General features: G+C 38.6%; 1 long non-coding RNA gene across 1 annotated transcript; it reads right to left on the bottom strand.

Moving 5' to 3' along the window:
* Window positions 1–1606: 1606 nt before the first annotated feature.
* LOC125179756 (uncharacterized) lies at window positions 1607–19475 on the bottom strand. Its single transcript, XR_007157514.2, has 3 exons — window positions 19164–19475; window positions 6430–6519; window positions 1607–3071 (listed from the first exon to the last, which is right to left on the bottom strand). It is a non-coding gene; the product is annotated as an uncharacterized lncRNA (long non-coding RNA).
* Window positions 19476–21408: the final 1933 nt, after the last annotated feature.

Raw genomic sequence — 21408 nt, 5'->3', positions numbered from 1 at the left:
GCTTGAGAAGAAGAAATGAAGACAGCTTTGAAGAAGAGAAGGAAAAGATGGTGGGACACAGCTATGTCATCTCGTATTTATTATAATTCATTAATACAGCTATTTGAACTGTAATGGAATCCTCGCTTAGCACTGTTTTTGATGAAAATCTGATAGGACATAAAGTTATCGAAGTCAAGCTCCTTTAAAGATCACAGTTCAGTGAACAGCATAAAAGTTTCAGTAAAACAAAGCACATGTAGCCTTCTGTGCTGGTGTTCTGTACACGATAAACTTCAAATAGTCTCTGTAGAAATAATGGGTTATTATAACAACGGTTCACATCTAGTTGCTATACAATACTGTAGTTAAGGTAAAACGTAAATGTTTTATTTGTGGAGAGGAAACCTAACACTGGCTTTGTCAAGTCAGCTGATTCGGAGACTTATTAAAGGAAAGTCAGTGTCCGATGAAAAGTTCAGCTCCCATACACAGATATTGAGGGTGTGTGTATGTTTGTCCTGACAGCAAGCTGAATGCCCAAATCTTGGAAACATGTGAGTCCTGCCATGGCATTGCTTTTGCTCAGGTACATGAAAATGGAAACTAAAAATACATGATTTCCAGAGCATCTAGAACACAGAGCAGATGTTTGAATTCAGAGTACAATATGGTACATGCAGATTGTAACTAATTGGCAAATATTAAAAGGCCCAAACACCTCCTAGAAATGTGTGTTTTGCTGATACAGAGTTAAACTGTTAGATAAAATGCAATGTAGGTTTATATATGTAATAAACAATGATACCTATTTATGACACGAGAAGCCACCTGAGCATCTGGGAGGTATTCATCTTCATTAGCTGGTGCCATGGCTCACAGCTGCATGGATTTTATCAAGGTCAAACTGAAATAATCAGTTCACAACCTGGAATTTAAAAGGGCAAGTGGCCAAAATTATGCATTTGGTTCTTTGTAGCTTTCAAACCTATGGAGAGTTGAAACCTACAGCACTGGGTGAATAATCAGATAAGAGAGATTAAACAGATGTGGGTGAAAAGGCAAACTGTGTGTGCAGATGTCAGTGTAGGAGAGCACTGTCAGGTTTAGGAGGAGAATACATCAGTTTGAGGATCACCAGAAGAGAGAAATAAGCATTACAATACCAATGTGCCTGGGACCATCTTGTGCTTACCCTCTTAAGTGTAAAGGCACTGGAACAGGCTCGTGAGGCACTGGCACAGGTTGCCCAGAGAGGCTGTGGATGCCCCATCCCTGGAGGTGTTCAAGACCAGGTCTTGAGGCCCTGAAAAACCTGATCTAGTGGGTGGCATCCCTGCCTATGGCAGGGGGATTGGAATTAGATGAACTTTGAGGTCCCTTCCTACCCAGGCCATCCTATGATTCTGTGATTTAGGAAACTGTACAGAGATGAGGCCATGATCCAAATAAGGAGTTTGTTGGTTAGTGCGTCATATGTGGGGTAGGATTTTGTAGGTATTGTTGTAGGCTACATTACTGATAGTATAACGGTATATATATATATACGTATATATATACATATAACCTGTTTGCATCTGTGTTCCTCTCGAGGAATAAAACCTACTTTTTGCAGACTTGTAAGCTTAGCAGCAAATGAAAGAAAAGAGTAAACCTACTGGTGAATAAAACCTGGAAAAAACTGAGTCTGATATTCCAAGGAAGTGAGAAAACTGCATATAATTTTGCTCATGCTCCATTAGTTTTATTTCTCTTGAAATCAAGGAAGTATGCCCACACTGATATAGGTGCATATAGACAGGATCCACAACGTTTATGTAAAAGACATTCCAAACCGCATAATTTAATTTGTCTTTCTTATATACAATTTGAATCCAAAAAGTGTTTTGTTGGTCCATAATTAATTTACTTTTTGGCTATTCTGCTACAGTTTTGTGTGGCTTTGGACAAAAGCATTATCTCAAAGTATCTTCCTCTACTGTCATAAGTGTAAACCTTTCTTCTGTTACTTGCAAAGATCAAAGTGTGTGCCATTATAGCCAGAAGGTATCTGCTATCTGAATTGAAGGCAATATTAGATGTAAGGCAGAGTAAAAAAAAAAAAAAATCTTTTATTGATCTGCACAATTCTTTTCAAACTGTTTTGTTGCTTTATTACTTGATTTCATGTTCAATTTAAAGTCCTAAGTCATGCTGGCATCTTTTGATTTCACACACTCAGAACATGCAGTAATGCCCATCAGTTTTGCCATTACTTTAACAAACAACTTCAACAATAGTTTATTATCTTTTTGTACCATACAATTCAATAATACTGTTTCACATTCCAAAAGGGATTATTTTAATACAGTTTTGTTAGAGGAAAGAACAAATATAAAATGCACAGAAAACCACCCAAGCACTAGCAGACTCTAAACTTTCTGGTAATGCTCCTGAAAGTCTGAGAAGAAAAGATTAGATCAAAAGGGCTGGGAGACCGACATACCCTTTGCCCCTTTCTGTAGGCTAAGCTAATCTCTATAGGTCAAGGTTCAACACGGAGGTACAGCAGGAAGGAGCTGGTGCTAGAGTGATAAGGCAGGCAGTCAAGTTATTAGGTTTGAACATGCTAAGAAATGTGTGGTCAATAACTGCAAGTATCTTGCTGAAAAAAAGAGAAATTATACTCATGCTCTTGAATATAAACAATGCAAAGCTGTATTAAAAGAGCTCTTCTCCCTCAGCCAGTTTTGCTTCTGCATTATTTAATATATATATATATATATGTTGGACAAATAGCCATTTATAATGAACTTGCTACCTTACAAAAAGCTTAGCTTCTGTGGAAATCATTGAACAAATTACATTTTTAGTTAAGGGCAGAGCATACTAATAATAGAGAAAGAAAAATAAATTTAAGCAGCAATATTAATATTAATAGAGCTTATTACTTAAATATTAATAGAGAGAAGCATAATAGAGAGAAGACCTTAAATAAAACATTTTCAATGCAGGTCACCAAGACAGAGAAAGTCTGTAGCTTGCATTTGTCTCAGGAAGGCAGCTAATCCCTGTAATTCTGGGTGTCGTCGGTTAAACTACAACATAGCAAACTGGAAAATAAAGAATAGATTTTACAATTTAGACTTAAATATATATTCAGCCGCGTTATTCTCCAGTAAAATGAAAAGAAAAAAAAAGGTTATATCTCATACATATCTATACAGCTTGAACATGAGCTTTCATTTAGAAAGGAATGGCTGCTGCATTGTGATATATTTAAAGCAGGACTGGAGTTCAGGTAGGGTGCACTGATTTTATCTAATCAACACCCTTGTCTGCTGCCTCCCTGCCCTCCTCAACTTCCTTAAGCTCTTAAAGGTACCGGAGCAATTCTGGAATTGTGCCAAGGCTGAATTCATGGACACTGTGGGTGACACGATGGACCAAATGCACAGCTCCTGGTCATGCAAGGAGAATACACATAGACTTTTATAACCAGGAACTGAGTGCAGTGAAATGGCACCTTTTTCTTGCTGCCTCCTGAGTTTCTTGCAAAAGCATGATATGTCAGAAAGATTGTGTAACATTTTTTCTTGGCAAACGAGGAGACAAATCTAGAGCAAAGAAGTCAATCAGCAGGTGAGCAGCATAGACATGACACTTAATTTTTTTTTTTTAATGAGATTAACAGAACTAAGGTAGAGGAAAAAAAAGATGACTGAGACTGGATCCCATTCAAGGATCAAGTTGAGACAATGGAAGCTTCTGGGGAGTAGAAGAAAAGAAAGTGTCATGGAAGCTGAAAGAAGAGTTGATGTCATAAAACCACATTTGTCACAGTAGCTGTCATATTGCTATGGACAGGGTTGAGTTCTGGCCTTGTTGCAGAATTGTCTTTATAGCTTTTGACTGGTATAGTTTTAATGGACTGGAAGGGACATCTTTCTGCTTTTGTAAAGGAGCTCAGGAACTCCTCAAAAAAAATGTAGAGATGAAAGAGGTACTCGCTGATCACACCCAACCACTGCACTAAGTTCTAACAATATATTGTATTTTTGTTCCCTGTTCACAGGTGTCTAAAGAGCAATGCTCAATTTTCTACAGAAGCAGGTTGTCTAAAGTTAATTTTCGCTCCTTCAGAAGTTCTCCAGAGACAAAGCCTCCACCTCCCCACCATGACCTTGCTCAAGTTCCATTATCATATGTCTACCATTTGCCAGGGAGCTAATTCCTTTGTAACATATATTTTCAGTTATATCCAGAACTAGCTTTGCTGGCAGGTCAGAACAGAAGCTCCTTACTCCTTTGACTAGCAGCAGAAATATTCATGGATTTTGGATTAGCAATTACATGAAAAATCGTTTTTGAGTTTTTTGTTTGTTTGGTTGGTTGGTTGTTGTTTTTGTTTTTGAGGATTAGATTAGATTAGTATAAAGCAGATGGCAGGGTTGATATCGCCTGGTAGCAGACAGCAGTTGAATTCAATGGGCCTGCTAGCTCTAGGATAAGGATGAGACTAAGAACCATTGTGACTGACAAGGAAGAGGCAATGATCAGATCTCAATTATAATGAGCCTAGGTTTGAGAACAGATATAGACATGGGGTGAGCTGAGTGTATAGTGGCAAGCACAGACAGAAGAAGAACAAACTTGCATCTCCAAGTCAAGATGTCGTCCTTGCTCTGACACAGTATGCTGGTTTATAAATTTTTCTGTCTGACCTCACCTCACCTTCAGGTATCTATATACCTGAAGAACATGTCTCTGCATGGTTTCTGGTGAAGAAACATTTTCAGACTGATGAAATTTCTGTTGCTTTGAAAAAAAAGGCACTACTTGGTACTTAACCAACCTTTTATGACTAGAGAATCAGTCATACATACAAGAGGTGAAATAGCTGCTTTGTCAGCAAATAGTAAAGTACATTGGATTTAAAATACCTGGCATGTACAATTCTGTAATATCTTGCAGCAGAATTGTTGAGGGCTTAGGGGGTATGAGCTGAGGGAACCTCAACTGCTGCATAATGCCAACAGGAATATCAACAGGGAGGACTTACTCTGCAGAATACCAATTTCAGCAACTACCTGCACTTGGGCTCTGTTTTCATGACAATGTCCAGATGCAAAATTCACTAATCTTGTAGGTTTCTACTGGAGTAGGATTAAATACTTCAGCCTCAGTGTGTATATGCATATGTGAAACAAAATTTTGTTTTACCTGGGGAACTAATTGGGAAACAAAATCCAAATTAGATTTTCAGCAGAAATATTAGGCAGCCTGGTTTGTAGTTCCACCAAAAGATGTTTGTTGTTTTTTTTTTAATTTCTTATTCCTCAGAATATATTCTCCAGTGCCAGAGGTTTTATCTATCCATTTGTTTGTTTGTTATTACATGATTCCATACATTTTTGTAGCTCTTTTGAAAAATAAATACAAAACCAAATACAAAATGCTCTTCAATGACACTAAATTTGTAAATATCTGTATGAATAAATAACCATAAGAAAGAGACCTCACCAATTTGACTAAGACTATGTTTGTTCTTCAAGATCAGGACTGGAACCCTAAAAGCCTAAACAAGGCAAATTTATCTAAAAGAGGATATGAAGCAGTGGGAAACTCTAGCAGACTGGTACAGATTCATACTCTTATAGATACTGTGAAACTTATTCTGTATTGAATGACTTATTTTATGTAGCCTAACTTTAGCGCTTCCTTGGAAGATCGTGTGATGAAAAAAAGAAGAAGAAGAAAAAAAAAAACAGGGAAGAGGCTGTGAATTGTGCTGAAAGAAGTGATTTTGAGGAAGGAGAAATAGAAATGTTACTGGAGTAACAGAAAAGGTAATTACGTATTTTTCAGGTAATCTGGTATGAAATATTTGACGTAAGCAACAATGTTAAGTAGAAACTGATAATAAAACTTTGAATATGAAACTATAACTTTGTAATATATTCAGAGAGGTGAGACAGCTCCCACTCATTTGAAGTAGTTTAATTTTGCCTTCCAAATAAGAACAATCATGTATGGGCTGCCAAACATTTAGCAGATCATTGTCAAACTCAGTTCTACTACTGCCTACAAACTTTTACTGAAGTACTACAGAATAGGGCATCAGTATGATAATGGATGACTTCAGTGACAAGACTAGGGAGGTTAATAGTAAGCAGAGATATAACAAAAAAGCACAGCTGTGGCTCCTAAAATCAAGTGGAAGAATAGTTTCTTATTCTCAAGCAAGGACAGTTTTTGGAGTAGCTTCAAAAATGCTCTCTTTTCCAGCTTTCTGCCCTATTCCTTTCTTGCATCTTCTTATCCCTTCTACATGGATGGCTTAGCTGTGCATGCAGAATAATTTAGACAGCAAAATTAACAGTTTTGCTTCCTTAGGTAATCTGAAATTTGTGCCAGTGTACCATAACAAGTCCCTCTGCAAATGGCAGTGATAAACAAGTAGAACCTTACCTGACCTGGGGAAAGGGATCATTGTGAGAGGGCCAGGAGTAAAGAACCATGAGAACCATCCACCAAGCAAGCCAGTCCTTCTCCTGATATCTGTGATTGTAAGAGGTCGGTTAGTAGCATTTCCTAAAGATCTCTAGGAGGTATATAAAAGAGCAGATAATAATGAAGATAAAAGGAGCAGATAATAAAGCAGTAATTTCATACAGAAAGGAAAAATTCATTTTAATTGCTGAGAATCAGAAGTGAATGTATCATGACAATTTCTGTAGGCAGTATCAAAGATACTAGAATAAATATGCTTACCTGTGATTATACCTGCAACTGTCAGAAACTAGCCAAAGCAAACACCAGTTCCCGACAAAACGCATGGAAAAAAAAAAAAAAAGTGGCAAAATCAAAAGAGAGAAAGAAAGACAAGGAGGAGTGATTGTAAAATCCATATCACCTCTAATAGCAGCTGGTAATAACACACTAATAGGGCTCTAAGTGGGCCTCTTAAAAAGCTCTGCCAACAAGCAGAGCTAAAAAGATTTGAAGAACAGAAAGCAGTAGTCTAAAGTTTTCAAGAAGTGTTGAGGAGGTAAATGGCAATAGAAACAGTGAAATGGAGAAGCAACTTTAACACACAGCAGAAGATATCTTACCTCACAAACTACGAATTAAAAGATTCAAAATAAAAAACAAGGAAATAGTAAAGGACAACTCCCATTAAAAATGTGCAAAATCTGAGTGATCAACCTACTGACTATATTCCAGATAGTGTACATATGTATTTCTGCCATCTTAAAAATGTTCCTAGTAAATGACTCATTTCTGCTTTGTATTTTTCAGTGCCTGAACTGTCCATCATGCTTCATGTATGCCTGAGCATGCCAGTAGATTTCCAGTGGTTAACTATTCCTTGCCAGATTAAAAAAAGAAACAACAAAAGAAAACCCCAAACATTCAATCCAATGCCAAGTATTTCTTTACAGGCATTTGGAGAAGAATGAGCTCCCTCCCCAGTCAGCTTGAGTCCTCGCTGGCCAGTTCTGCGAGTGCCAGGGCGGGCAGGGCACGGCTGCCAGCGGATGCTGCTCAGAGGTGTGTGAATGTCTTGCTACACCTTGGTCTCTGCCACTCCACAAGTCTCTATTCCAGAGAGCCAATCTTAGAAATGTATTTTAGAGGATTGCCAGCGTGATTTCCATACCTGAAGAAATGTCACTGCTCATGTACTGGTTCAGTGTACACGTTACAGAGCACACTTAAGCCAAACCTTCGAATAAATGGCAGATACATCTCCTAATGCTGGTCTGCTAGGAGAGAAACCCCCATACAAGCAAAATGTTTTGTATTTGAAATCTGAGTGACTTGGATGTTGCCTCAAAAAATTTTCCATAAGTTGTGTAGTGTCCCAAGTCATAGGTGTAGTGTGGATGGCAAAGCAGTCGAGCTTTCCAGAGACCTTGTCTGTACTTTCTGATGTCTTGGACAACTGTTGTCCGGCTTGTTCATGAGCTCACCCATTAGAAAATACTGAAAATTTTTTCTTTTACAGAAAAATCCATTGGACAAATGTAAAAAGTGGTGATATACTATCTAAGCAGCTAATAGGTTTGGGAATCACAATATGCAGTGAAAGAAGGGGGTTGAATAAAAGATGTGAGAAAAGAATGGAATGATAAAATTGGCAGGTTTTGCTTAGTGAGTAGCTGTCTCGGCTTTCTACCAAAGCTGTTATTTCTGTCTCTCTGCAGACTTAGGTGACAAACACCGTGGATCTTACATGTCATCCTGACTAGACTTTGGAGGAGGCCCTGCACTGATTCATGCTTAGGAAGTTTGATGAGAAACCAGATCTATTTTTATTTCCTTCAGCTATAAAGCAGAAAAATTGATGTGCTTGTGAGAGCCACAGAGGACACAGAGCAATAATGTAACATGACAAAATTATTAGTTTTTGTTTGTTTTCTTTGTTTTAACAAAATATATATCTTGACAGAATATGCATGCTTTGCACAAAATTTAACAGAGTTACTGGAAATTCAAATGTAGAATTTGATGCTCAGAAAATGCTCAGAAAATGCTCCCATCAAAGACTTGCTCTATCAATTAGACCTAAAGGGGTCTGACCAGTTTTAAAAACTGCACTCAGGTTGCAGCTGAATCCTTCTTAATGGTAATGCAGCATGAACTGAGCAGCTGAAAGTTTCCTTGAGAGAGTGCACTAGGTATGCTGAAAAAATAGTAAGGTGTTCTTTCCCTGACAGCATCACCTTCTGCTTGTCCCATATCGTGCAGCACTCAGTGCTGTGGAGGAGGTCTTCACCTCAAGCTGTGGTGCACCTAACAGAACAGAGTATGTGCAGCCAAAATCACCAAAATACATTGAAGGTGAGCATGAGCAGATGGGCTGTCATTGCTCTGCTATACTACAGAGCAACATGGAGGTAAAGAGTACAGTCAGCATTGGACCTGAATGTCATTTCACATTCTCAAACAAACTCACCGATCACTCACTGGTCGTCAAATAGTCACTGATCATCATTTCATGCTCTTAAATAAATAGTCACTCTTTTCTTCCCCACTTCCAATGCTAAAGAAATCAAGGCTCTTGGTTGAGAATGAAGAGCAGAGAGCTCACTATGCTCTGTATAAGCAATGGTCTCCTCACACTGCTTAGTTTTATTGCTTTATGGGTGGCTAAGACTAGGATGTCCTCTCTGTCTTATGCAGCTATTCCATGTCTATAAATTAAGCCAAGACCCTTGCTGTCTTATTTTTAGGAAATAGAAAAAGTAGAAGAATTTATGAAGTTGTGATGAAGTCCAAGAAAAACTTTGACAGGACTTGCTGTGCAAATGAGTTTGAATTTTGGTATGTGGTGGCCTCACGAGAGAGGTCTTTGGTTTCAGTCCTTCCTCTAGCAAACATTTAATATGTAAATTTTGTAAATTGTGTGGAAGAAGTAAATTACATGAAATGCGTTAAATGTGTAAATTATGCAAATATCTTTTAGAAGGAAAGGTTTATAATCAAGATTTCTTTGTCAATTCTAGTGATCTGATCATTAAAATCCATCCTCTTTCAGTGTCAAAAAATAATTATTCCCTGAAAAATGTGACAGGTTCACTAAGCTTGAAGCGTAATGCCCATTTTCCACAGAAGGGTGGGGGGTGCCAAACTTGCCCTAGTGGAACCCGGAGGAGCTGGGTTCCGTTATAAGAGAGAAAAGATTAGAAACATGAAAGTGTGGTCAGGTAGAGGTGATTTCCACTGCACTCCCCGCAGGGAAGCAGTGCTTTTAGAGCTCTCCATGCCCCAAGTGTCAGAATCAGGGGAAGGGTATACATATGTATTGTGCATGGGTTTGTGCATATGTAACATAAAAGCTTCCATGCGTGTGCTGTTCTCACAGAGGTTTTACTGAAAGCCCACACACCAGGGTAGCCAAACACCAAAGTCTGTAACTTGACACAAGGCCTGCCAGGCCCCCTTGCTTCCCCATCATGTTCACAGAACCTGTTTCAAATCTGAGATGAAAAGCAATTTTAGAGGTCTGCCATTAATAATTTTTCACAATACTTCATACAGGACTCCAGGCCACTGGATTCTTTCTTGATTTTCAAGGATAAAAAACCTCAGAACATAGGGGTGCACAGTTCTCTTCAGATGATTATGAAAGAGAGATGTACAACATGATGGTTCATATTCTTCTAGAAATACATAGAGCTGACAGTTTATAGAAATTAGCAGCAAAACAGGAGAATGATTTGACAGATTAAAAGCATTATATAATGTAAATATTCTTTCTAAAAGAATAAACAATGTGATTAGGTGGAAAGAATTATATGGCATTTGATTTAGTGATGAAGAACAGAAAGACCTTATTAGTTAGCACTGATGCAAAATTATCAGAGATTAAATTAAAGAATAAAAGATTTGTCATATCTTGTTTTAACTAAAATCCCTCATAGTTTTTCCATAAACAATGTATAGGTGGCAGATTTAAAAAGAAAATATAAAAATAAATGAAGTGTAATAGGGTATATTAATTAGGTTGTTCAAAAAGTGTTGAATAGCTCAGTTAGAAATATAAAAATCTCAGAAGTGAATACATGTACAATCAACTTTATTTGTCTATGCAAAGAGCAAATTTCCTTGCCAGTGAAGAAAATAATATTTCCAACGTGAAAATAAATTAGAATGAAGAAAAAGCTGATAGAGGATTGAGTGGAAATTATTTTTTCTGCATCCTTTATCTGAATTCAAAGCAGTATCTATTTCAATGCTAGAACGAGCTTTAGTTTGTAACATGTTACATCAAGCCATAAGAACAACAGTCTGGATAGTATTTAATTTTTATTTAGCATTTGTTTGTCACACAGCAAATCATGAGTTAATTCTTTTACCCTCTAAATTCAATTCAAAGGGCATCCTGGAGCAGTGCCCTAGTCCTCATGCATGCAACAACAACAACAAAAGGCTTTGCTTTGACAATTCTTATCTGGGGATAAGAACACTCCCAAGGAAACAGATGTCTTTTTCCACTTCTGTGAGATGGAAATGAAGGTGACTATACAACCCATTCTAGTAGGTTTGGGACAAGGCCAGTAGCAGGCAGCTGTCTTTCCCTTCAGTTGTAACTACGGGAAGACAGAAGGAGACATTTTATGTCAGGAATTGCCAACGCCACAGGGATGTAATAGAATATAACACATACTGAATGGCATCACAGGACCTTCAGCTCAAACAGCAGAGCTGTAGGCACTGCTTAGAGGAGAAGGTAAACTCCAGGACTGTATTGTTCAGCCGCCAAAGTTAACTTCCTTAACATATAGTGCATTCTTCCTGCCATTTACACAAGGACTATTAACACTGTGGAAGTGGCCATACTAGAACGTGTTATTGTCCTTTTTGTGTTTTCTCTGCCTGCAACCAGCAAGAGAAACTTCAGATAAAATTCTTCAGAGAAGTTCTAAAGAGGAGCAGACACTTCTATCTACCTTTAACAAGCATGTCTTGGCTTTATAACTGATTTAATAAAGATTAAAAAAAAAAAAAAAGCAACTGCTTTTTTCTCTTCTAATTGAATAGATTATATTTTCTAATTAAATAGAGTGGTCTCATTAGCTACAGAAATGTCTAATGCTTTAGAATTTGCTGGCTTTCATGTCTTTTTCCATTTGTTTTAATCTAGTTATTGTAGGCAGACATGAAATGTAACACCCCCTCATTAAAATAAATGTAATGTTGTGACATAAACTGACAGAAGCAAGTAAGTCCCAAGACAGTGTTCTTCTCAGCCTCTTCTCTTTCAACACTTCCAAGGTACAATATAAAACACGAATATTCACTCAGTATTTAGAAGTAGCAGGGTTAACACAAAGAGAATTTAGAAGAGATTTGATATTTTTATTCATATTTCTCCCCTTGGGACTCCATGGATAATTCTAGCACGTTATTTGAAGATACCTTCAGGGACAGTAGTGACTGTGACTAGGGTGGCAGAATGGCTTTCTTAGTACTGCCTGGACAAAGGTCTCCAATAGAGGTGGCATTTTTAAATGATGGTAAAGTAACCAAACTACAAATAAACACCAGAAAGAAGGCAGAAAAAAAAAAAGTATTGATTTCTTTTTAATCTCTTCAATTACATTTTGCATTGTTAATGTCATTAGGTGGCTCTTTGATGCATTTAAAATGTACTTTTTTAATAGTCAGATGGTAAGCTTTGCAAAGAGATATTTTTTCCTGATATTACTGCAAAGAAGACTATCCTATTGTGCCTCCCAGTGCAAGAAAAATGCATACATGAATAGTGGAAATAAATTATCAAGCTACCAAGCATGTCCAGAAACACTGTTTCCAAAAGAATGCTCAATCTTAACCATGTCACTGAAGGAAAAATAGTATGTCTGTGTAGAGATTGTGCTCTGATATTTACCCATGACATTTCCCCAGTAAATTGAGTTGGAATATGTTTTCCGAAGCAAGGTAACATTTCAGTTTTATTTGATGTGTAAACATATTGACATAAAACATATCCACTTGAGTCCTCTGCAAGTTTCAGCCCCTAGAGAGTGACTCAGTTTGTGGGAAATAAGTGGTAAAGAAATTCACAACTTCAAAATACAATGCATATGTGGAGTTTGGGGGCACATGGACATACTGCAAATTCTAGTTATTAGGAAAGGAAATGATGGACAGTTTGTAATATCCTGGGATCAAAAATCAAGCTTTATCTGCATTTGATGTTAGAAGGACTCTGTTAAGTAACAAATGGGAGGGGAAAACCGAGACACTTTGTTGACTAAGAGATGCTAGGCCTTTTTCATTTATTTTTCTCTGGGAAAATTACAGTAGGTCACTGTGTAGGCAAGGTTCCTGAGAGGATTTGGAACAGGATACACAGTAAAAGTGTGGTCCTAGCTGCAAAAAACTTGCTTACCTCAGCTTTGCAGATCTTCATCACAGGTTTAAAGTTAATTATAACTTAAAAAAAAAAAAAAAGCTAGAAATGAAATGAAGATTTTGGATTGGCTGCCAGAACAGGCAATTACATCCCTAAAAATGCTTGTGGCAGCAGCTTTTCTCAAATTCATCCTCCCAGCAGACATTGCCAAAGAGTGACAGTGTTTCATGTTCATTTAAAAAAGGCAGGTTATAATACACATAATGACACCACAGACACAAATGGTTTGAAATTTAGCAAGTTCAGTTCAGTCTGGATAACATGAAATCTGACCTTTCATTCTTTTTTTTTTTTTTCCCTGAAACATTCAATATTTCCTGGATTTGTACTGGGATTTTGAGTAGTTTGACTTGCCCTGCCTTGTACCTGGAGCTCAACACAGAAGTACAAGCCAAGCAGAGAAAAGCTTCACACGTTTTGAAACACTCAGAAGCCTTCATTCAGTTCCAGTTTACGAAATAAAAGTTTTAGAGGACAAAAGCAGATCTTGGATTTCAACAAGTCTCAGTTCAGTGTGCCACTCCTAAAAGATTAAAACTCATGGAAGTCCCCCACCTGCCCACCCTGGCCATTCCCACCTGGATGTCCCAGTGGTGGGGTTATTCAACTGATTCTTTGTCGTGATACTTCGGTATAATTGTGCAAGATGCTAACCTACACTTGAGTGCCAGAGGAGGCTGGCTGTGCCCCCTTCCCTCCCAGCCTTTGCAGGTGCCTGTTCTTAGCAGAAGGCAGAGTCCAGAGGGAATGGAGGCTCCTGCTGGCAGCTCTGGGGAAGGTGCTGCAGCTGCGGAGAAGGGAACGCTGAGGATGTATGCTTGCACTTATCCTACTGACTGCCCCAAAGGGGGTCTCCTTGGGGCAGCTGCCTAACACCCTTTAGGGGCACCAGGAGCATTGCAGTGAGCTGCAGCATCAACTGTGCTATAGCTGTTCATCTAAACACTGTCTGTATTCACAAACTCATTTCCACAGCTCTTTGTTTATGGTATTAAAACAATAGGCTAGTTGTTCAATAGCACAAAAAAAACACCAGGTAGCAGTGGCACCATAGCTTGCTGGGGTGACCCCTTTCTGTGGAGGAGGAAGCCAGAAGGAAGCACTGTGAAGAATTACTTTCCCACGTGTAGCAGCAAAGGTGCAGACAAATGGGGCCAAACCCCTCCACACTCTCTCCCCCTGCATCATGGGCATGTTTTGCAACTGAACTGGAAGCTGCATGCTTGGATATTTTAATGATTCTTCGCTAGAAATACAAATGTGCCAAACCCCAAAACACGGAGTGTTTGAAGTGGTTTGGCTTTTAGTGTTGTCGGGGGTTTTTTAATGTTTGCAAATCTGTGTGCTTGTATCTGCCTGATGGAACCCCAGACTGCCCCAAAGAAAGTTGCTTTAAGATTCTTCCAACTAGACTGTAGCCAGAAACTCCAGGATATACTTTGAGTGCACTTGTGCCTACCCAGTCACAACCCAAATCCCACATCAGACGCATTCGATTTGGAAAAATATTTCAGTGACTCATCGGCACTTTCTGTGCTTAGCAGGATAGAAATTAAGACCCTTCAGAAGTTTTTCTTTACGTAAAGCTTTACCTCAGAACCGAAAATATTTAGGAAAAAAAAATTAATAACCACAGAGAACTGCAACCCCCTCCATGCTACATTTGTTGATGGAGCTTTTTTCATCTCCTACTGACTAAAGCTTGATTTAAACCTGATTATAGAATTACGTGTACATTTTGCATTCATGAAATGGCTTCTGATAATGCATGCCTCTACATCAAAATTCTTAATCTTAAACAAGCTAAGATAAATTCTTCATGGTGAATATTTAAGCCTTTACTTGAAAACACCAGAGATCAAATACTCCAAATGGAAGCTTCCAAGTGAAAAGACAATGAAGATGCTTTTGGAAAAGAGTCTACAGAGCAGCAGTCCTTCTGGCCTGAATTGACCACATGTTTTTCTGAGCACAGGATCAGATATAAATTTAAACAATGGAGAGCAACTTACAGTAATCCTTGAACTATACAATAACAGAACAGTTGAGGTCAGAATGGATTTCTGGAGGTCTGGTGAAACCTTCCTGCTTAAGCAGGAACACCTCAAGCAGGTTGCCCAGGACCATGTCCAGGTGGCTTTTTCATAATGCAGCGTGCATGCAGAATGGCCACATCTGAAACCTGAGCAGTCATGCACATAACAACTATAGGACCTGTGCTTTCAGAGGCCTGAACGGGATGCATTGCCCACTGTACTGGGCACCCCACCCACCACACCCACTGAACACCACAGCAGTTACAAGTCATGCAGATTGTCATTCTTGTGCTTTAAAGTACATAAATTATCCTGACCAACTTTCTTCAGCATCAGTTAATGCTTATTAGCAACTGAGGTTGCAATGAGTCCCTTCGGTCCTTCCTTCCTTCCTTCCTTCCTTCCTTCCTTCCTTCCTTCCTTCCTTCCTTCCTTCCTTCCTTCCTTCCTTCCTTCCTTCCTTCCTCTTGCTCTCTCTCTTTTTTTTTTTCTTCTTTTTTTTTTTTTTCTGGCAAAAAAAGAGCATTTCTTGTGGCTGCATGTGGTGTGGAGCAGCTCTCACTACTCTGAGAGTGGAGAGAATGTCAGGCAGAGCAGCAATGCCTTTGTGTAGATTTGCCTTTCATCTCAGCTGGGTTTTAGCTTGCAAAGCTGTATTTTTGAAAGAAAAGGTTGCCTGCTAGCTGACACTGATATTTTTATATATTACATATGCTAGAAAATAGGTCTTTCTACACATTCCCTCCATTTTTAAAAACAGCTATTAAGTCTGTCAGTCTTGGGAAAAGGGATTAAAGAGAAATTGTGTGGGCAGATAGGGCCTGCAAAATGCATTTATTAGCAGTCCTGGTGAGTTAAAGACAGCTGCGTGGTCTAAACTTGACGCAGCAGGATAACATGCAGGGAGTTCAGTCACCTGTCTTAGGTATGGATGAGGAGACTTTAATCATTACTGATAATTATGGCTCTGCTGGGCTTTGCAATTTGATTATCAACCCATGATAAATGGAATAAGCAGGCCACGTCCCCTTTTGTGCGTCATGACAGAGCCATCAGATATGAGCAACTTTCTTTTGCTACTGACCTGAAAAAGTTCAAAGCAAAGCCCCAGAAGAAAAAGGAGATAAGTCCTGTGATCTTCTCCCTAACCCAGTCCTTGGTATGGGTTTGAAATTCCCACAGTCCACTCTACTTTCTCATCAGGTCTACTAGGCCATTCATTCAAGAGCAAAGACTGGCCTCCAAAGCTAACAGCCAGATGCTGTGCTTGAAAGTGCTAATTTAGGTCAGCTGAGAAAAAAAAAGGCTTTTATGCATATACATACTTTAAGTCCAATGGTGATCTTAAAATAACAGAGGAAGGCAGAGAAAGAAGTGCAGGGATTGTGAAAAAGAAGATTAGAAGTCTTTAGTTTTTTGAAAGTGTGTCTGATTTGGTCTGAGGGAAGCAGCAATGTGCTGACTAGAAATAGATTTGTTTAGAGCAGAGTTTCTTGGCCTCTTTTGTACCTGGGGACCCTTCTCCTGCCTGGACAGGTCCCTTATCAACAAAATCACGAAGATGTAATGGTGACCAAGCTGCTTGTAATCTGGACAGCAGTGATTTTCAGTCTGATTTTCTTTCCTTATTATTCAGAATGCTTTGCATGTTGAATGGCTTATACAACTTTGTGGGTGTGAATGACTTGTTACATACTCATGTAGGAAAACCTTATCACAAATAATTTGCCTTGTAAAGAGACAAAATATGGAGAACATACAAGCAGAAGAATTGCCAGTTTACTCTTTGTGGGATTGTTGTGGATTCTTGCCTGAAAACTTTCCTTGTTCTCCCATGTTTGAAAGCTCAGACTCTTGACAAGAAAGCGAGTAAACTGCAGGTAAGGAAGTAGTCACCATTAGCTGGGAGGTTCTTGGTGATTCTTGTCATGAATTGTTCCATGCTTCTGCCGTTGCAGTGCTGGCAACAGTAAATAATGTCAATCTTCGTTGGAATGGTATTATAAATCATGCAAGAACATGTCGTAAGAAGAATAGAGCTGGCAGATGCCAAGGAGTATTCTCCCATGAAAAGTAATCCAGGAGTATATGAACATTAAGGAGAAAGGACTAAAGTCTACAAAAAGCCAAATGTAGACAGTGATGTCAAACTTGTCTCCTGAGAGCTGAGAGGCTGGATTAGAAACGTACTGAGCTGAGGAGCTGAAATGCTGGGGAGCAGAAAAGCTGAGTAAAAGTGCTGCTGTCAGCTGTGTGTCAATAGCTGCAGAGAGCAAAACCCCAGAGCTGGTGGGGAGGGATTGAGCTGGTGAGAGTGCACCAAGCAGTATGGAAAACAAAGAAGTTCAGTGCTGGCTTATTGATCCAAACTGGAAAAGGCACAAACAGAATAACGAAGTCCTGAGTTTTCCAGAGCCCCTGGACTGATGTTTGTAGGAGCTAGTGCTGAGCTGATAAACACTGTCCCTTTGGCTGAGTGCTCAGGAGGTTCCCCACACCACAAGCAAATGCACAGTCACGAGGCACTGTGGAGCTCATGGGGCTCAGTGATGAGCAAGCTGCTGCAGTGGTAGATACCCATGCAGGAGTGGATGGTATGACAGTACACGTTGTAGTTAAAAAGGCACCACTGTGGATGTTAATGGTTCTTACTTAAGAACTTGCTTTTTCTGTGCAATCATTTTAAAATGAAAATATTAAGCATTACAAACTAATGTAAAGGATTGCAAAGCCAAGAGTCCACAGTTCACACGTAAGTGCCTATTTTAGACAGTGAAATAAATAATTGACACATTTTAATACTACAAGTTGCTGTTAAAACAAGAATCTGGGGGTTTAGTAGTAAACTAAGAATCTATATTAGAAACACATCAATTCAATATGGTTATGAAAATGGGACATGACTAAAATCCACTCTGAATGCTTTGTGGGTTTTTTGTTTGTTTGGGGAAATTGATTTCTTTATTACATTGTCTTATCTCTGTGCACTTTTACTGCAGTACTTATGTTAATTGTCTTACCTCTCCGTCATTTCTGGAAAGTTTCAATTGATTACTTGGAAATGATAGATTACTAGCTGCCTTTGAAAGTTACCTCCCCTCCCCCCCCCCCCCCCCCAAAAAAAAAAAAGGAAAAATAACATAAAACATATGCAAAATATCCAGCTTTATGAAGCTAAATTACAATTTCTGGTGTAACACGCAATATTTTTCACTTGTTTTGGAATGAAATACACCTACACAAAACCTCTGCACTGCGGTTAGCTGTCTCTAGAAGTAAGCAGTAGATGGCAAGGTTTATTTGTGGCAAATGCAGAAAAATGGAGAAGCATCATGACTTTAAGACTATAAATGAGGGCTTGACGTAGTTTTCACAGGAGGAACATCTGTTCATAACACCCTTTTCCCTTAGATGGCTTCTGAATGGCTGTTTTCCTACAGACTGATCAGTGCTGTCTCATATTTTGGGATGATTAATAAATGAATTTTGTAACAATAACTGAAGATTGATTATTCCTGTGCCATCTGAGGTGCATTTGAGATAACAAAGTGGGCTTGGTAGGCGTGTCACATAGGGTCTTCAGAAGAGTCATACCCTTCTGGAACAACAGCTGGAGAGCAAGTAAGAAACTGTAAGGATCTTAAATGGTAAAGGGCTATCTTCAGGTGACTGAATTGTGCTCCATGGTATCTTTATTGACAGCACTGTGTATTTTAACCTGCAGGAAGGAGGTATATATGCAAAGACATTCTCATGAGAGTGAAGAAAGTGATGCAATCCTAAACGTAATCTTCTGTCTAGTGGTACTTCTGAATGGAGGTTGAAATCTGAAGACAACTCTGACATCCATGTTGCAAGTAGAAAACTACATTTTATTTGACTTAAGGAGAGGAGAAAATCCAGAAAGTATAGCACATGCTGTTGTCTTTGCTAGGGTTTTTCACTTTGGATAGCATAAGGTCTAATGTCTCTCAGATCAGCTTTTTAATATTTCATAACACTGAATTCAAGTGGACTCAAGCAAACAGCTCTGAAGGCCCATGACTACTGCTCCCTCTGGGATGACATTTACTAACATGACAGGTCTTCAAGGATACTCCCTGGGACAACAGAAGCTGTGCGATCTTGTGTGGTTTAACTGTTGCAAAAGCATTCATATGAAAGTGCAAACATGCTGAAAATCTATATTCTAGTTTACCTACTTGTTAACTTGTTCATAGGCCATATTGGGAAGCACTTACCTGTTGTTTGAAAACCTCACATACATTCTTCCACGAAGAAAGGCTGAGAGCTGGGGCTGTTCAACCTACAGAAGAGAAGGTTCCAGGGTGATCTCATTGTGACCTTTCAGTACTTATAAAAAAGATGGAGAGCGACTCTTTGCTCAATCAGATATTGACAGGATGAGGGGGAACGGTTTTAAACTAAAAAAGAGGAGATTTAGATTAAAGGTTAGAAGGAAATTCTTCACTCAAAGGGTGGTGATGCACTGGAACAGGTTGCCCAGAAACGTTGTGGATGTCCCATCCCTGGAGGTGTTCAAGACCAGGTTAGATGGGGTCTTAGCAATCTGATCTAGCGTGTGGTGGCCCTGCCTATGGCAGGGGGTTGGAGCTAGGTGATCTCTGAGGTGTCTTCCAACACAAGCCATTCTATGATTCTATGATTCTATGACTCTATGATTCTATGATTCTATGATAAAATCTTATGTTTACTCTGAGAGTAATGGTAGCCAGTCCTAGTAATTGCCATAACATTTGTAAGAATTTTGCTAGTATAGATACTCCCAAAGTGTTCATCCATAAATACAGATGTATTTAGTATTGTGGTATATCTAACTGAACACAAATAGAAGAGACAAAATAGTCTCTATAAATATTAAGGCCAAGTAAAATGTCAGCAGTGGCTGCTTTGGCAATCAGTTCCTCCTTTACTTATACGGAAAAAAAATGGCAGAAGGCAAGTTTGGTAAGAGTCATTTTGTCACATACTATGTAACATCCAAAGTTTTGGAACAGAACATTCAGCAACTGAGGTAGCTGCTCTCCTCTTTGGGATATGAGGTCTCCAGAGCAAGGTCATACCTTTTGTTTTTGTTTTTGTTTTTTTTTTTTGCTATTCACAGTGTTCCTGTTTTCCTATCACTTGATGGGCTTCTATACCAACATCTTGTAGGTTATTCAAGGAAAAAAACTAGGGCCATGGTTACCATAATCACCTGGTTAAACTTATCTGAGATTGTCTAGAGTGAAACGGGGAACACACATAGGGCCTTCAGCCAGCTGGTACAATGGCCTCCAAGAAATAGCCAGGGGAAAGCAAATGTTGTCTGCAGTCTGCACACTTATCTACAAAACAATTGTTTGCCTTCAGCCTTAATCAAAGAGACAGAGACTTTCAGCATGTAACCAACACATTCATCCTGGTCTAGAGAAAATCCACCACTGCATTTTGTAGTTGATGGCTTTGTTTCAAAATAGCTGTATAAGGAAAAGGAGTATTCATGTTTAAAAAATACTTCTGTGCTTGACTGTGTCAGCATTCTCACCACTGAATATTCTAAAATGTATTAAAACATTTTAATATTCAGATTTTCATTGATAACGATATTTCTTATTGAACATTTGAAATTATTTAGTCTTTGCTGACTTGGTTAGCAAAAGTCCATTTCTATAAGTAAAGAGAATACAAAGATTGTTAGAGGAGAGGGTTGTGAGAAATAATTTCCAATTTTAACAAGTCACTTAAAAATTTTGGGTTGGACTGTTATAATGGATGGCAAAAAAAAAAAAAAAGGGAATTTTGAATTTTGCAATACATCACTAATACATCACTAATAAAAGACACTAGTTAGCCGTACGAGTGGTCGCTGAACCAACAACATGTGGTAGCAGAACGAGTTTATTAATAAGTTTTAGACCTTTTGTTGTAGGCTTGGAAGGTGTTACTCTTTCAAATGTGCCTTTTTTCCATATTTTTTTGCATGTATTTGAGAAACCAATTCCCAAGGTAAACACTGCTGACATTTTACTTTGCCTTAACAGTTTCTAGAGACTGTGTGTAGGAAGCAGAATTGCATTCATTTTAAAATAAGCACATAGATTTTTATCTTGCCGTTAAATGACTGAATAATTACTATCAGATACTCATGAAAATGGTAGATAAGGTTTTCTTATTTTGAAGTATGTCTTTGTAGCTATGAAAAAAACTCGTATGGGTAATCAGAAAACACATGATGCTAGCTAAAAGTGCATTTTCAGCCACACAAAAGACATACGGCTTTCTTATACAAATACAAATTAGATACAACATTTTCTATAGTCAATACAATTTGACGCAGCTTAGTAGATACAGCAATACCTGATCTTCTGGATACTTTTCAGTAAAGCTCTAGCTAGTCTGTGGACGACCCTTGTGTCACCTCTCTAATCCCATATACTCAATGAAGATAAAAAGAAATATCCTTTGAAATCTATTAGCGTATCA

The sequence above is a fragment of the Anser cygnoides genome, chromosome 2 (genome assembly GCF_040182565.1).
Source record: "Anser cygnoides isolate HZ-2024a breed goose chromosome 2, Taihu_goose_T2T_genome, whole genome shotgun sequence".
Taxonomy (NCBI): Eukaryota; Metazoa; Chordata; class Aves; order Anseriformes; family Anatidae; genus Anser; species Anser cygnoides.
The sequence above is the reverse complement of the archived record's forward strand: the minus strand, read 5'-3'. Positions and strand labels throughout refer to the sequence as shown.